Raw genomic sequence first — 14,176 nt, forward strand, 5'->3', positions numbered from 1 at the left:
ATAATCCCGAGGACTGAAACGCAGTCACTAGTCACATCTCAATATGGTTCCTCCCAACAACCTTGTGCAACATGGAGCCTCGTGGCTGTGGGTGTGAAGTGACCCGCCAGCCACACTAAAGGGGGAGGGTCCGATCAAGATATTTAGGAAGAGGCATGGAATCTATAACCCTGCAGCCAAGATGTTCTCTTTGCTACTCTTCCCATTTTGAAAAATAATTGCTGCTACCAAAATCCCTCCCCAGCTCTACACCCCATGGCAATCAAAGAGAAACGAGATGAGGGGGCAGAAATCAGAGGGAACACACAGAACAAACTGGAGCTCTGGCTGCCTGTTGAATGCCCTTCAACTGATTTTATATTAACTTTGTTATTCACATTCTACCAATTGAACAATCTCTAGTAAATGAAACACAGAAGACTTTGCAGCTCATAATTATGGGCCTGACCCATGGAAACATTATCCTGGCCCAAATCTGTAATACATCCAGAATGGTGTGCAGGGAGAGAACTTGGCTGGGAATGATGAGCCACCTGAGAAAAAATAGGCAATTCTCTTAGTAAATACAAGTTAGACATTTTACTTTGCCTTACTAAGAAAAATATGACTTTTTAAAATTTAAGCTTGCTTTGAAACATTCAAAGTTTATCTCACTGTGGGTATGCCAACCATCTAGAAATCTCTATAAAGTTTGCATTTCAGATTGGGTTCAACCATGCTACCCCATCTTTTGAGTGCCATTGTTACATCCTAAATTTGATCCCGTCCTTCATCTTCAGATTCCCTACAACCTGTTCTGTTAGTTATAGAAATTCAAATCAGGCCCAAACTAATGGGATACAGGTTTAGGATTCTGATACCCAGTGTGGACAGAGCAGATGCAAGACCGGCCACCCACCTCACAGAAAAGGTCTCTTTCCAAAGGCATCTCTGTACGAGCAAATCACATTTTACATAGTATTAGACAAACTTACTTTTTGTTAAACATTTTAATATATGTTTTATAGCCCTTTGCTTCTTTTTATTCATGTCTCATGATATGATCAAACAGCTCCATTTTATTAAATGACTGTCAAAGCCATCATTTTAATAACTTAATGATACACCCATGCAATGTATACACCGCCATCTATTTCCTCCACCTCTGGAGATCTAGACTGAGGAAGTTGATTTATAAAACCTCAGTGTGAAATATTCTCTGGAAAAGTTGAATGATTCATGCCAAGGGTTTAGACTTTTTTATTTATATGAAGACATATATCATTCATTGAAAAAAGAAATGTACCATTCATAATTATGCATATGTGTGTGTGTGTGTGTGTGTGTGTGTGTGTGTGTATCAATACAACTGATAGGGATTGAGTAGGATAGTTTCACAGGTAGTTGTAGAAATCCCAGTAGAGGACCAGAAAAGGAAACCTAGGGAACTTTGAGAAACCACTGCAAGTTAATAATCACTCAAGAAAGCCATTGGAACATCTTGGAATTGTTTAATTATAAAACCGTAAACAAAAGCACAAGATATGCCTCAGGTGAAAGACAAAATGAGGCCTGCATTCAGTTCAGTAAAATAATGATTCTTAGGATCAAGTATAGGAATTTAAGGGAAGAATGACATTCCAAAGAGGAGACCCTCATTACAGAAACCTGAGCTAATTCAACATATTTTAGCATATGTTATTTCTCTTCTGCTGATTTGAATAAGCACCAAGACAGTCCTAGTGTGACCTTATAGGTCAAATACTCTCTTACCCAATATGAAGGAGAACCTATTGATGTAAGCCTGCTGTCTACTCAAATGAGGAGAAGGCAGTCTTTTTTCCCCCTCCCCACTTTCCTTGGATTATAAGAATGCAGCCGACCTGATCCTCAGGGCAGAGCCTCCTTGTCTATCTATTTGTATCCCTCACAAGCATCCTATCTTAATAAATCTATTTCTTGCCTATCAGTTTGTCTCTCTCTGGATTCCCTCTGTGCTGAGACACAAAGAACCTGAGCCTCAATAAGTCCAGACACCAGGTGAGTGATTCTAGTTAAAAAACCGTGGGTTCAACTCCTGGGAATATATCCAGACAAAACTTTCATTGAAAAAGACACATGCACCGTATGTTCATTGCAGCACCGTTCACAGTAGCCGAGACATGGAAACAACTTAAATGTCCATCGACGGATGAATGTATTAAGAAGATGTAGTACATATACACAATGGAATACTACTCAGCCATAAAAAATAATGCCATTTGTAGCAAAATGGATGGAACTAGAGGCTCTCGTACTAACTGAAGTAAATCAGAAAGAGAAAGGCAAACACCATATGATACCACTTATATCTGGAATGTAATAAATGACACAAATGAACTATCTACAGTAAAGAAAAAACTCATGGACTTGGAGAACAGACTTATGGTTGCCAAGGGAAGGGGGAGGGAGTGGGATGGACTGCGAGTTTTGGGTTAGTAGGTGCAAACTATTGCATTTGGAGTGGATAAGCAATGAGATCCTGCTGTGTAGCACAGGGAACTATATCTAATCACTTGTGATGGCACATGATGGAGGATAATGTGAGAAAAAGAACACACACACACACACACACACACACATGATTGGGTCAGTTTACTGCACAGTAGAAAGTTGATAGAACATTGTAAACCAACTATAATAGAAAAAATAAAAACCTTACCAAAAAAAAAATGTGGGTTCAAGTCCCACTGTGGGTTTTGGCTGGGTTCAAGTCAGAAGTGTTTTAGTTTCACAATTAATCAACTCTCTGTTCTTCTACTTACATAAAATAGCTACTATACAGTATAGTGATTACATAAGTAGCTACTTTACATAAAGGTGCCAGGGGGTTGGGTACCACTTCAGAAAGGGATATGGATCATAAAAGCAACAGCCCAGCCACCCACCCCTCTCCTACGGTCAGTTTTTGTGGATTTGGACTCCTTACTCTTATCAAGATGTCTTCTGGCAGGACCCAGTCCTGGAAGCTGGACAGAAGAAATGGAGACAATTGGGGAGGAGGAAGGCAGCTCTAATCAGAGACTACTAGGCCTCCTCTTTTCAAAACAATGATAAATGATGACTCTCCTCTATCATATATAATTTAGCTCCAAGGGCTGGCAATTTCTGAGTAAAATGAATAAAAAATAAGGTGTGCAGTCATGTGAAAGAGCTTTAGTTAAGCTGTCCTGAGAATGACTAAATTCAGGAGGCAAGTGGGTGGGGGAGGGGTGGGGTAGATGGCATTTCATATGCAATAGATGGAAACAGAGTTCTAGCCTGTTTCTAGATAAGGTTCCCTCCTGCTCTAGATGAGGAGAAGGTCAGCAGGGGGAGGCATCTTCCATGAGGGGGAAGGTATTTTACTACAGACATTGTTTTAAAAGGCAACTGTGTTACTTCTTTCAAATTTCCTATGCAAGATACACCCTCTGTGCTCACAGCAGACCAGTCCCACTTCCCCAACCCTGGGGTGCCCCTGGCTTTCACAAGTAGTACCTTGTATCCATACGAAACAATATCAGCTGTGTTAGTTATTAATGCCAGGGGTTAAACAGAGGAACCTGAGAGTTAGAATTTAAATGATTTGCCCTTGGTTATAGAATTAACAAGAGTCAGGTCAGGATTTGAACTCAGAGCATGCTGATTCAAAAGCCTACCTTCTGTAACTTATGTTAACTTCATAGGGATGGTGACTAGAGGTTTTGTTCAGCGAGAGAGAAGACGCAAGAAGTGAGAGAGAGGAGAGAAAGAGAGGCAGCTACAGAGTGGCTGCATGTATAGTTTGGAGCCTGAGCTCTTTCCCTTCTTCTCATATTTTCACTATTTTCTAGTTACCATTGTTGTGGGCTGCATTGCCTCCCTCCAAAATTCCTATGTTGAAGCCCTAACTGCAAGTCTCTCAGACTGTGGCTGAATTTGGACACAGGGTCTGCAAAGAGGTCATTAAGTTAAAATGAGGTCATTACAGTGGCCCCATTCCAACTTGACAGGTGTCCTTATAAAAAGAGGACATTGTGATGCAGACAAGTCACAGACACAGAGGGAAACCAAGGAGAGAGGTCTCAGAAGAAACTGACCCTGCTGACACCATGATCTTGGACTTCTGGCCTCCAGAACTGTGAGAAAATAAAGGTCTGTTGTCTAAGCCACCTAGTCTGTGGTATTTTTATGGCAGTCCCAGCACACTAATACCCCATCATCAGACTTACATAGAAACCACTCATGGAGGGAAGTCTGCCCCATGCTGAGACCCCACAAAGCCACTCTCTCAGTATGACACATTAGCGAGTTCTTTTAGCTCCGCAGGAACTGGTGTAGAGGCTCAAGCCCAGGACACACCTATTTGTACCCATGGGAGTGAAAGGGCTGGCTCCAAATCAACATTCCTATAAGGGCACTACCCCTCCTTCCCCTTTGTCTTTGTCAAGCAGATATTTCCCAGAATGTCACATTAAATGTGCACTGGCTGCCATTGGCAGAGATGAGCCCCCGTTTGGTAGCTACTGAATCAGGGCCTTAACCGAACATGAAATGACAGAACTGTTTCCAGAGGAGGATTAATTGAGCCAACTCAAGGCAAACACAACGCATTTTGGCATCGCTTTTGACAGATGGAAATAAAACAAACATTAGCAACCGGATTGTAGCTAACAATATGCAAAATTAAAGAAGGTACCTTTTTAACTTTGTCTGGGAGCCACTGGCTTTTCTTATAAAATCTGCAGAAGAAGAAAAAGACAGAGCTGTTAATCTCGTTACACTGCCAGTTAGCACATGCAAACAAGGGGGAATTAAAAGCCTTTGCATTCAAGGGAGGAAACGGATATTTGACACATATATTTATTAAGGAGACTGGACTGGAAAATAGCACTGCTGTATTAATCAGAAATGGTGTAGAAAATACTTAAATAATACAACAGAATGTGCATAGACAGCATAAGCTGCTTACAAATGGAAGCCTAAGGTCTAAGTATTTTTATTTGAAGGTTAAATTTTCAATTAATTTTTTTCAGCTTGTTGCCATCTCTTCCAAGCATCACTGTTAATTGCTATACAACATCTCACCCTGTTTGAATTCTGGACATGGAAGCCAGAAGCTGTCAGCCATCTAATGGGCCTCAGGGTGTTGGGCAGAAATCAAAAATACTTCTGCTGGGTAGAAGCTGAACCAGTATGAGAATCCAACTGATCTGTTAATAGACCCTTTTCTCATTTGCTCAGTTTTTCAGAAGTTACATCCATCAGTTCTAGTCTGTTCCTGAGGAGGGCAAATAGAAGCTTTCTATTATTGGGTATTTCCAAACATCCCCACTTCAGGGGGTTCTGTAGCAGACCAGGGTCCACACGCACACTAACTCAGTGGATCAGCAGAGGAGGGACCATTTGCATCCTTCTTCTTTAGGGTGGAACAATATACCCGTCCCTGGTTATAGGTGGGCTTACTCACTTCTGCTGGGTTCACAGGCACAGAAGGGCTCTCCTCCAGTTTCAACTCTCATTGGCTGGGATGAGAGGAAACAGACAATTAGATCTAGAAAGCAATTAGATGGCTAAGAATTGGGGTTGGAAGTAGGCTAAAGTCCAGAGTCAAGGACAGGATTAGAATGATGGTTTGGGCTGTAGATACATTCATATATGTTTAGGCTGGAAGACATGTCTGGACTCTCTTAATTCTGAGAGTCAGAATTAAGTTTGAGGATAATTTCAAGTTCACAATAAAGGAGAATAATGGCCCTGAGGATCCACTGGGGAGCATTAATGTTTAATTTAAAATAGTGTAGTCTATATTGCTTCTCACCCTGGCCTTTTGGCTAAGGTCAAGTAAAAAGAGCCTAGTATCATAGAAAGAACATGCATGTTTTAAAATAAGGTAAATTTTGTTTTAATCCCCCACATGCATCACTTGATGCTTATGGAATCTTGTATAAGTGGCTTAAATTTTCAGTTTCAATTTCTTATCTCTAAAATGGGAAGAGTGTCTATGCTGTACCTTCTTGAAAGGAGCAGTAAAAATAATGGATAGATTATAGCTTAGATAGATTTTGTTCCCCTCCTCCAAGGGGACATTGGCATTGTTTGGAGATATTTTTGATTGACATGTCATGACTTGGGTGAGGACAGCTACCAAAATCTAGTGGCTAGAGGCTCAATATTTTTTTTTTGTCTTTTTGCTATTTCTTGGGCCACTCCCGCAGCATATGGAGGTTCCCAGGCTAGGGGTCCAATCGGAGCTGTAGCCACCGGCCTACGCTAGAGCCACAGCAACGCGGGATCCGAGCCGTGTCTGCAACCTACACCACAACTCACGGCAACGCCAGATCGTTAACCCACTGAGCAAGGGCAGGGACCGAACCCGCAACCTCATGGTTCCTAGTCGGATTCGTTAACCACTGCGCCACGACGGGAACTCCTAGAGGCTCAATATTTTGCTATACACCCTACAACCTAAAATCATCCAGCCCAAAATGTCCATACTCCTGATACCAAAAAGCCCTGAATTAGGTCGGCAGATGATGGAAAGTAGGTAAACAGCTAATAGAGATGTTGATTTTGGAGGTTTATAGGTTATCCATCTATAGATATATTGATTGATTGATAGATGACATGTTCTGACATAGAACACCCACTCAACAAACAGAAGTGATTTTTTAAATTATTTCATTATTGAATGTTGCTAAAGTTTAAATAATAATATCAGTAATGAAACTGTGTCACCATGGTGATAAGTACTTTGTATTCTCATATTTGAGTTAGGGCGTCACCCATTTCTAAGACTAGGGTTAGTGTTAGAACTGTGGATCAAGTGGAGGTTGGGATCAGGGCTGGTGCTGGGGGACAGCCCCACTGGCAGACAGTTCCTAAAGCTAAAGCATGCGAATTATTTTGGAAACACACAGACAACCCTGCCAGCATCAAGCATCCCAGTCTGAGTCAACGGCAATTCGAGGAGATTAGACAGGAAGAACTGATGTGACATACACACGTCAGGCTGGCCCACCCACAACTGCCCACTCTCCCAGGAAATAGTAGCATATTGATGACCCATTTCTATACCAGTCTTTATTTCCAATTCCATGAGGAAGGAGCAGGACTAAGCTGGAGGGAGGTGGGTCTCATGTGAAAGGAGAGTGCTAGAACATTCCAATGCTAAACCCACTTTGTGAATAGGCAACTGTTGTTTGTTCCATTTTTATTAAGGGAATAGGAAGTTTATGAGGTTCCAGTCGGTGAGGGTTCTAGCTTGGCCCCAGGAGTGGCAGACATCTCCAGAGTCTAGAAGAGGGCCTTTGAGGAGTCCTGAGCATATTGGCCACCTCTAGTCACTTTTTTTTTTGTCTTTTTAGGGCCACACCTGCAGCATATGTAAGTTCCCAGGCTAGGGGTGATTTGGAGCTGCACCTGCCAGCCTATACCATAACCATAGCAATACCAGATCCTAGCCATGTCTGCGATCTATACCACAGCTCACAGAAACACCAGATCCTTAACCCACTGAACGAGACCAGGGATCAAACCCACATCCTCATGGATACTAGTTGGGTTTGTTACTGCTGAGCCACGACAGAAACTCCTGTAGTCACTTCTTACCCTCGGGAAGGTGGGCCAGCATAATCACACCAACATAGCAAAAAACAGATCTGTAATGTCATCATACAGAAGACTGAATGAAGAAACCTAAAATACTGCATTGAGTCCTAGCTGGGGAAAGACTGCTAGAGCAGAGAGAGTTGTCTGAATGGAACATGGTAAAGGGGAGGAGAGCAGAACGGACATGACAATGACTCACCTGCCAAGTGCAGAAGGAGGGTCATTGGATCCAGGAAACATGAGCACACTGGTCCAGAAATGGCATCTCCAGTAAGAGGCTGGTTCAGTTCACAAGCCTCTTGAGTGGCTGTTGTGAAATATCCTTGACACCATCTATCCCCCTGTGTTCTTATTCCATCCACACCCAGAAAGTGGACACTTGTTGACTAGGAACCTCCCAGATATTCAGTGTGGAAAGCTGAAGTCCTGGGGTGGGACAGACATGTGAGCATACTTGTTTCTGGGAAGATCAGTTTCTTCACACATAACCATAGACTAGAAATTGGTTTGAACATGTCTCCTGCATCTACTTTCCGGGGCAACTTTCCTTGAGCTTGACCGACTCTGACATTCTGCCAAAAAGTCTTGATGAGAAAAGGAGGAAGCAATTCTGAACCACATGGACTTTTCTGTTATACTCCTAATGGTCTTTTTTTTTTTTTTTTTAAAAAGCAACAAACAACAACAACAATGAAAAGCTTTAGCGAGGTAAAATTTTTATATTGTAATGTTTGCCCATTTTAAGTGTGCAATTCAATCATTTCTTTTCTAGTTAAATTCCTAGGGTGCAACCATGACTATAATTCCATTTTAGAACTCTTCTATTAGCTCACAAAGATACTGGTGCTCTTTTGTAATTAATCCCTGTTTCCACCTCCTAGCCCCAGGCAACCACTGATTGGCTTTCTGTGTCTATAGATTTGCCTTTTCTGAGCATTTTGTATAAAGGAAATGATGTATTATGCAGTCTTCTGCTTTTGGCTGCTTTCACCTTAGCATAATGTATGGATTCGTCCATGCCATATGAGTACGTCATTCCTTGTTATGACTAAATAATATTCTCTCATACAGGTAGTCCACATTTTGTTTAAATTCGTGTTTTTTCCACTTTTTGGCAATATGAATAATACTGCTGTGAATTTCTGTGTACCAAAATCTAGTTTTGTGTATAAGTATTTTAATTTCTCTTGGGTAGATACCTGGGAGTAGGTTTGCTGGGTCACTCAGTAAATTTATGTTTCCCCAGTGCAGTCTTGAGCAGCCATTGACCCAGCCTCCTCCTTAGCATCATGCAAAGTAATAATGGGATAGCCTGAGAACTTAGCAACTATGTGTTTATAACATTGACTCTGTAGGAGAGGCCCTATTAGGACTTGTAAACTCTACCTACTTTTAAAAAACCAACAAACAAAAAACCAAACTCTACCTACCTTTAAATTGAGGTTAGCCTCATGGTATCCATCTGAGGTTGTGATTTCAATCCACTGATTCTCTAAAATACAAAAGACATGAAAGCTTTGTGGTTGCTAAGGGGTGAGAGGGAGGGAGCAGGATGGACTGGGAGTTTGGGCTCAGTAGATGCAATCTATTATATTTAGGATGGATAAGCAATGAGGTCATGCTGTATAGCACAGGGAACTATATCCAATCACTTGTGATAGAACATGATGGAAGACAATATGAGAAAAAGAATGTATATATGTGGCATGACTGGGTCACTTTGCTGTGCAGCAGAAATTGACAAAACATTGTAAATCAAATATGCTTTAATAAAAAAATTAATAAAAAAGACATCAAAGCAACTTGAAGCCTTGACATCACATAAGATGATAACGTGATATTACGGCCATCATTAGCATCATTCACTTATCATCTGCGATTTGAAATGATATGGTTTTTAAGTTCTGTGTGGCAGGATCAGGAACAGCTAAGATCTAATGCAAAGAGCCCTTGACAATGATGTTTGGTCCCATCACTTCCACTGTATAGTGATGGGAGCTTACAGTGATTTCCCTTTCCAAACTTTAATTGCTTCACTTAAAGAAACGGGACCACCAACCTCATCTTGCAGAGTTTCCATAGAATTAAACAAATCGACAGCACATTTAATCCAGCGCCACGGGGCTACTGGGTGGTTAAGTTACTTGACTGTAATTTTAATCTATAAAGGTTGTAGATATCAAAGAAAACCTCAGAAAACTAAAATATGTTGCAGGACAGGCTGCCTAAGATTCTGAGACCAATTCCAACATGTGGCGGGGAGTTTCCCACTCCAAGCAATTATCTAACATGAGCTGGGTGCCCTACAACTTAACTCAATTCTGACACTCTCTCCCTGGAAATAGTATTAGATCTCACAGATGAAGGGCTTAGTCTTACAAGATGACAAGACCTACAAGCCCTCAACACCACTACCACCACCCCCACCCCCCCACATCCAGATGTCTATCACAAGTCCAAGGTGTCATCTGCTCTGCTGACAGACCAGAGATAGAGTGGAAATTCCAAAACTCCCCTCCTAAGTTTTGATGAATTTGCTATAGCAGCTCACAGAACACAGAGAAACATTTTAATTACTAGATTATAGGTTTATTACAGAAATACATAACTCAGGAACAGCCAGATGGAAGAGATGCACAGGGCAAGGTATGTGGGGAGGGGCACAGAGTTCCCAGACCCTCTCCAGCCTGCTGCCCTCCTGGAATCTCCACCTGTTCACCAACCAGAAGCTCTTGAATCCTTGCCTTCTCTTTATATAGATTTGTCATCACAGAGGCATAGTTGATTAAGTCATTGTATATAGATGATTGAACTCAATCTCCAGCCCCTTTCCCCTCCCAAGAGATCAGGGGTGGGACCGGAAGTTTCAGCCCTCTAGTCACCTGGTTGCCCCCCTGGCAACCAGCTTTGGGTTGCCCATAATCTCCCCTCAGTTTTAAAGGATTTTCATTAATTAACAAAACCCAGTTGTGATTGAAGGGAATGGTTGCAAATAACAAGACACCCATTTCACCTTATGATTCTGTAGCCATTTGGGGAACAAAGCACAAGAGACCAAATATTATAAGGAAAGATATTCCCATTGCTCTTATGGCTCAGGAATGTCCAAGGGTCTGGGGAGTTTCGAGTCAGAAACAGAACAAAGACCAAATATATATTTCTTATTATAAATCTGCCTCGTTTTATTCATTTGTTTTATTTCTCTTGGGGGATTATTTCTATAGGCTTTTGATATCTCTCTTTGAAATAGAAATACAAAATAACAGCCCAACACATTAATAAGACCCTTTTGAAATGTGCATTCATATCAGTGATATCATTTAGATTAAAACCTGTATCTCTCAAGCCTTGTTGCGCATTAGAATCACCTGGAGAGTATTTAGTAACACTCAACACCTGGGCAGCTGAGACATGTCGTAGAACATGTCCAAGGTCATATATCTAAGTGTGATGTCACTGGGATTTGAACCCAGTTCTCCAGACTCAGTCCAGTACTCTATTTCCAATACCATATTTTCTACGAAGAAAAATTACCTAGAACTTAACTAAAATTAACTCCAGTGGATGCAATTCCTGATGTGGAAAGAGGACCATTTGAATCCTTGGCAAAAATAGATAGTCGAGTGGCAATAACACACTCACCCAGAACAAGCCTGCAGGAGGGCTTCATCTCACCTGGTCCAGCCTACGCTGAAGCCAAGGCCTGGTTTGTTATAAAACTGCTTACTGTGAAGAAGTTCAGAGAGAAGTGGAGATTCTAAAGGGATAGATAAATCTATAAGCAAGACTACTGAGTTGGTAAAACGCCCAGCTCAGCAGTTCTGAGCCAAAACCAGAAAGGCTTTGTGAGCAGGTGGGTACCTTTATTATGATAATCAACTCTGGGCCCAGGAAGCAATGAGGTCATCCTCCATCCTCGTTCCTGGGATGCTCTGAGGGTGGCGAATATGCCAGGTGAGCACAGAAACATGTAGTGGGATGACACCCAAGTGAGGCTCCCAACTTAGGACCTGTCTGCACCCAAGGCCAGAGCAAGTTTTCAGCCAACTTGTTAATCATCATAGATTGATGAGGGCGGCGGGTGGAGGGGGGCAGGTGTTGAACTGGAAGGAATGTACTTGGAACATCAGAAAACTCGAGAGCAGAATGAGAGTTCAAGATCATCCATTAAAGGCCCCCTCTTTTTTTTACAGGCTAAAAACAATGAAGCCCAGAGAGGGGCAGTGACTTGCTTCAAGGCCACAGAGCTAAGTGGACGACAGGTCCACACCTCCCTGCCTGGTTGTTCTTCCACCCTTAAAAAGCAAACAAACATGACAACATGGGCAAAACACAGACAAGCCCCAGTGATCATCAGGGAAAAGACATCCAGGGGTCAGCCCTGCACACACTGTCCCTCTGTCCCTCTCTCTTTCCTCCAGCCCCCTCCCCTCTGTCTGTGCAGGGAGCTGCCACTTTGGATCCCACTCTGTGTTACAGGGATCAAGAAAATACAGCAGAATCTGGTTCTGATTCTGCCTTTGCTGTTCATCTTGAGATTAGTCATTTCATCTCTCTGGGCATTGGGTTTTCCTTAAGTAAAATGAGGAGTGGGAAGAGACAATTCTAATGATACACATTAGGCTTTGTCTAATCTCTAAAGCAGGGATTGGCAAACTTCAACCAATTCTGGCCCACCATCTGTTTTTGTAAATAAAGTTTTATTGTAACACAACCATATCCAATTTGTAACATATTCTCTAGGGAGGCTTTTATGCTATAATGGCAGAATTGAGTCAATGCAATAAGGACCACTACATGGCCCACTAAGCTGAAATCTCTACGAGACTGCCCTCTATGAAAAAAAATGTGCTGATCCCTATAAACACACACTCTGCCTACTACCTGTGAGACACACACATACACACACACACGCGCGCGCGCACACACACACACACACACTACCATATATTTATATATTTCTTGGTCCAGATAATTTTTCTGCTTCTGTGTTTGTTTTTAGAAGGAAAATATTTCAAGCATATAGCTACATACAAAAGTAGGTTTCGGTAAATGATCCTCATTGATCCCAGGTTTTAATGATGTTAACATTCAGTTAGATTTTTGTCTTTTCAAAATACTGTGTCCTAATAACCTATACTTAGAGGTAATCTTGAATTCTTTTAGAAAAAGGAAGGAAAGACATGCACACATATACCTAGAGCAAATGACCTGAGGAGTTTAGCCCTGCTGTGATATGACCATGGTGTTTTTCAGGTGGGCTGGGCAAAAGGGTTTCCCTTGTGAGATCCATGGTCAAAAGAAAAGATATACCCTTTACCAGAGAGTAATAATCATGAGTTTTTCTTCCATCAAACACATAATTTAATATTAAAGTAAAATGGTGATTTCAGTTAGGACATGTGACTGTAGTTGTCTTAACCAGCAGTTCTTGATGCACTGTTTAAATGTTAACATAAATGGGGCAAGATTTGAAGACTGTAAAGCTGGAGACTGAATTGAATGTCTTTTCCATCCATTCTTTTTTTTTTTTTTGGTCTTTATGCCTTTTCTAGGGCCAATCCTGCTGCATATGGAGATCCCCAGGCTAGGGGTCGAATCAGAGCTGTTGCTGCCGGCCTACACCACAGCCACAGCAACATGGGATCCGAGCCTCGTCTGCAACCTACACCACAGGTCACAGCAATGCCGGATCCTTAACCCACTGAGCAAGGCCAGGGATCGAACCTGCAACCTCATGGTTCCTAGTCAGATTCGTTAACTACTGTGCCATGACAGGAACTTCCATCCATTCTTATCCTTAATCCACTAGGTAAAATCTCAATCACAGGAATCAGTCTTAACTGGAATGTCTTTTTATATCACTACTTCTTTTGTTAACAAAAGCACAACCTTTGAGACTTCTCTGGATGCCAATTTATACCATTTCATTTGAAGTCAAAAGTCCCTAGAGCCATTTGGCTCCCTAGTGACCAGGTCCCAGCTCACCTAAAACCAAGGATAGGCATTCATTTCATCTTCTTCAGAGATGGGACAGAGATAAGAAGGGAAGTTTCCGACTCTTGACCTCATCAGCATCCATAATTGCCTTCTATAACCTCGTAATATCCCCTCACTGTATTCATCATTTGCCCTTTTGAGGCTCCTTCATGGCACAGGTGTGTGTGCAATACTCAAGCACACGTAAGTATTAACCAGCCTCCAATCCTCTTTCATTCCCTTCAATCAATAACAGGCTAAATGTGAGAGGAACATAAACTGACCATGAGGGCTCCACCTTTGCAAAAGCTCCCTGATCAGTATCTCTCTGAGACAGAGCTTACAGATGTTTCTGAAATTTTTTTTTCTGAAATGTTAGACCAGAAAAGTCTGCTAGGTTAGCACAGAGTTAGTTAAACACTGAAATAGGTCTTGAGACAGAAATATACATTAGTTTTACAACAACAATTTCAGTGTGCTAATGACTCTGCAGGCAGGGGTGGGGCTGGGGGTAGGGGGTAGACATGGAGAAAGTCTAACACTTCTGCCCGTCTTCTCAATCCCACTCTGCCTATCTCACAGGTGTTATTCCTCTCTCCAGATTTAA

The 14,176-nt window shown here is 41.9% G+C and overlaps 1 long non-coding RNA gene across 1 annotated transcript; it reads right to left on the reverse strand.

Annotated features, from left to right (window-relative positions):
- Positions 1 to 4,677: 4,677 nt before the first annotated feature.
- On the reverse strand, positions 4,678 to 7,992 carry LOC125132532 (uncharacterized). The gene is made up of 3 exons (XR_007136268.1): positions 7,790 to 7,992; positions 5,450 to 5,504; positions 4,678 to 4,721 (listed from the first exon to the last, which is right to left on the reverse strand). It is a non-coding gene; the product is annotated as an uncharacterized LOC125132532 (long non-coding RNA).
- Between the last annotated feature and the right edge of the window lie 6,184 nt (positions 7,993 to 14,176).

This window comes from Phacochoerus africanus, chromosome 8 (genome assembly GCF_016906955.1).
Source record: "Phacochoerus africanus isolate WHEZ1 chromosome 8, ROS_Pafr_v1, whole genome shotgun sequence".
NCBI classification, from domain to species: domain Eukaryota; kingdom Metazoa; phylum Chordata; class Mammalia; order Artiodactyla; family Suidae; genus Phacochoerus; species Phacochoerus africanus.